The sequence below is a fragment of the Hipposideros armiger genome, unplaced genomic scaffold, assembly GCF_001890085.2.
Source record: "Hipposideros armiger isolate ML-2016 unplaced genomic scaffold, ASM189008v1 scaffold_21, whole genome shotgun sequence".
Classification (NCBI taxonomy): Eukaryota; Metazoa; Chordata; class Mammalia; order Chiroptera; family Hipposideridae; genus Hipposideros; species Hipposideros armiger.
Genome location: NW_017731371.1, coordinates 2,576,105 through 2,580,083, shown reverse-complemented (window position 1 = coordinate 2,580,083; position 3,979 = coordinate 2,576,105). Strand labels below are relative to the sequence as shown.

General features: G+C 37.3%; 1 pseudogene; it reads right to left on the bottom strand.

The window, feature by feature from the left end:
• Positions 1 to 2,549: 2,549 nt before the first annotated feature.
• LOC109379045 (60S ribosomal protein L23a pseudogene) lies at positions 2,550 to 3,034 on the bottom strand (annotated as a pseudogene).
• Between the last annotated feature and the right edge of the window lie 945 nt (positions 3,035 to 3,979).

The window sequence follows — 3,979 nt, the reverse complement described above, 5'->3', positions numbered from 1 at the left end:
CAGCAACCTTGTTGTTAGGAGCATGAATCTAACCAACTGAGCCATCCAGCCACCCACCTTTATTGTCATTTTCAATTTCTTCATTTCACATGGTGAAAGAAAATGTGTCACCTTTATAGTTAGCATAGATAAATTTTAAAACATGTCGGCTTGAATCTCAATATATACATGAAGTTGCTTCAAGGAATCTAAACTTGTATTAAGTATCAATGGGGAATATTTCTTATCTATATGGGTCCCTCTCCCAGCTCATAAAGGTATCTAATTTATTGTTCTAGAAATACTATGTATACAATGTTGCAGGCCAATAAAGTTTTGTTCAGCTTCAACATATAAAACATTTTTTAAAATTATTATTATTATTTTTTTATAAGAGTTTCAAAAACATGGTGCTGAAGCCAGCTGAATTGGTGGCCTGTGAGTCTTTGTTTCTGGGTCCCTTGCCACAAAATGTTTTGTTCTGCTGCCACTATAAGCAAATCTCTCTAACTCCTTTGTACCACCTATTCCTCCAAAATAGCATACAATGGCAGAAGTAAGGTTTTGTTTGATCTCCCTTCTCCCCCACAATGTCTCCAGTGACTCTATCCTCTAGATGAATATGTAATTCCCTTCTATTTTCGGGACATCCCCAGATCATCTTCCCCCTCTTATCCCACGGATGGCCCTATCTTTAATCCGATTCCTACACACCGTGGATTTTAGCCCAACTCACTGTTCAGCATGCTCATTTGCTGTCTTGAGGTGGTCACTTTCTGAAGGGTATTTGTACTTTAATAAGGGACCCTGGAAGACAGAGTTGCTTTTGGGACAGGTCTGTATCTTTTTGGGTGGAATTTAAGATACCTTGACAAATGCAACAGATAAAGGTTTGGGGGCTTACAGACACTGCTGGAGGTGCTAAAATGGCACCACAAAATCTAATATGAATCCACTATTGTATATTTGGCCAGGCTCTTAAAAAAAATTGTGGACATGAAAAGAATGTGGTAGTCAAGTCTTTTCACAGCAATATTTTACAAAATCTATGTTTATTTCCAGACCTTTAATGTAACATTCTAGCGATGACTGGAATAGCCACTTTTGTGTGGTCTTTTGCCTGGAGATCCGTGTAGTCAAACAAATGTAAACATTGTAGAAATTTACACAGCTGAAGACAGATTAGCAGTTCAGGTGGGCAGACACTTGCCAGAGGGATTAGATCACCTGAAGTTCAGGGTACTAGATGGAGGAAAACCCAATGGTTCTATGGATGGATACATCTGGGGGCAGTAAGAGATAAAAAGACCAAATAATAATAAGACCAAATCTCAGGAGTAAGAAAAGGATCATAGAGGCATTAGGCTAATTCTGTTAGTTGGTCTGGAAAGATTGAAGATTGGGAATTGGGAGACTTGGTTGCTAGGTGTGGTTCTCCAAGTAACTAGCCTTGTGCTATTGGATGTTTCTATGTCTTAGGACTCTGGAATGGAAGGCTGGGCCATATAGACCTCCCAGCTGTAACATTATGTTATCCAAAACGAGGTCTGGGTCACATTTTTGCCAATTTGGAATAGGAACCAGGTAACCTGTAAGCATTAGCAAGCTATTTTATTAGAATAAAAATAGCACTGATTCTGGAAATTGCGTAATAAAAATAATAGCTAATATATAGCATATATTACAAGACAAGCATCATTCTAAGTTCTTTACATGTTAACATTTAACTTTTATAACAATCCTATGACTAGGTACTATTTTTATCCCCATTTGTCAGGTGAGGAAATCAAGGCTCAGATAGGTTTAATAAAATCTCCCAGCTCTATAGAATTTATTAAATCACTCTGAAATATTTCATGTCTCTGTGACTCAGTTTTAGCATCTGTAAAATGGAAATAACCAACTTTCCCCTTTCTACCTTATATGGCTGTGGTAAACATTAAGTGGAACAATGTATGTAAGTGATATTTGAAATGACTATTGTATCTTATTTGTATAGACATGAGGAATTATTAAGAATTTACTTTAGAAGGGGGATCAGGTATGGTAAGCCCTCAAATATGGCATGGCAGTGGCAGTGAAAGAGTGGGACCTGGTGTTTTGTCTCAGGAGCTTTGTTTTATTCATAGTATTTAAATTTACGTAATAGTTGACACATATGGAAGAATACACACACATACTTAACACTTATTAGGTTGAATAAAACTATAAGAAACATCCATGAAATTACCTACCTTTATCTCCCTGATCCCATCATTCTGTTATCTTCTGGACTTCTGTGTTTAATCATCCCCTTGCTATTTTCTTTAAACAGCTGTATTAGTATAATTCACATACTATATCATTCAGCTATTTAAAGTGTACACTTTAATGCTTTTAGAATATTCACAGTAGGGCAACCATCACCACAATCAATTTTATTTATTTTTTATTTTTTTAAACCCTGTTATTTATTGTGTATGAGTATATATACCACAGTATGGACTCCCCCCAGCACAATCAGAAATCAACATAAAGAAACATGTACAGCAAAAAAAATTTATATTTAGAATTAGCTAGCTGGACTCAGTTTAGATGATCCCAATTTTGTTGGCAACATGCACAGCATCCTAGTCAGGAGCCAGTTGAACATATGCCTTCTTCTCTCCATCAGGCCTGATCAGGGTGTTGACCTTGGCCACGTCAATGTCATAGAGCTTCTTCACGGCCTGTTTGATCTGGTGCTTGTTGGCCTTGACATCCATAATGAACACAAGCGTGTTGTTGGCTTCTATCTTCTTCATGGCTGACTCGGTAGTTAGGGGGAACTTGATGACTGATGGCACAGTGGTGAAGCTTGTTTCTCCTGGGGGCGCTCTTCTGAGGATATTTAAGCTGCCTTCGAAGCCACAGTGTCTTGGGCCTTCGGAAGGTGGGTGACGTACAGATCTTCTTTTTTGTGTGTGTGTGTGTGGCTGTGGGCGCCTTTCAGGACTTCTTTCTTTGCCTTCAAATCTTTGGCTTTGGCTTTGGCTTTCGGAGGGGCAGGGGCTTCCTTCTTCGCTTTCGGCGCCATCTTCGTGAAAAGTACCACAATCAATTTTAGAACATTTTCATCACCTCCAAAAGCAACACCATACTCAGTTAACAGTTACTACCCTTTCTCCGCCAGCTTCTTAATCCCTGTTTTTTTTCTTTTTCTTTCTTTAAAAAAAAAATTTACTGGGGAGCAGCCATGGTCATTGGTTGCACATTGCTTTCATGCTGCAATGGCATAGTTTACTCTTTTAGGGAGGGCGCAGCTCACAGTGGCCTATGCGGGGATCGAACTGGCAACCTTGGTGTTATAAGCACCACGCTCTAACCAACTGAGCTAACCCGTCACACCCCCTTGTTTTTGTTTTTTTTAAATACAGCTTTTTACCACAGATGCACTTCACATAGAATTTTACCACAGTATATATTTAGCTTTGATTTTATTTGACCTTAATAAAAATTTTTCGTGCTTTACATACTCTTTTTTTTATTCAGCAAAATGTTTCTAATATTCATCCATACTCTTATACATAGTTATACTTAATTCATTTTCATAGTAGTATAAGTCCACTGTTTAAAGACACCACAATTTATTTACTCATATCTTTCATATAAACTTAGTTTATTTCTTGTTTTTTGCTGCAAACATTCTGTTCTGAGTGGTCCTGTTTGTGTTTCCTGGCATACATATGCAGGCAGTTCTCAAGCATTTACTTGGCACTGTAAATTTTGATGGCAAGTTTGACTTTATAAAATAATGCAAAATTTTATTACAAAATAGTTAAAATTTATGCTCACTTTACTTGAGTGGTGGATTCTTTTTTCCACACTCTTGTCAACATTTAATATTATCAGGACTCAATTTTTGCTAATCTAATGGATGCAAAATGGTTATCCTATTGTATTTTAGTGTTTCCCTGACTGAAAATGATCTTGAGTCTCTTGTCATAGATTTATTTACCAGCCTTGTTTTCTCTAAAACACC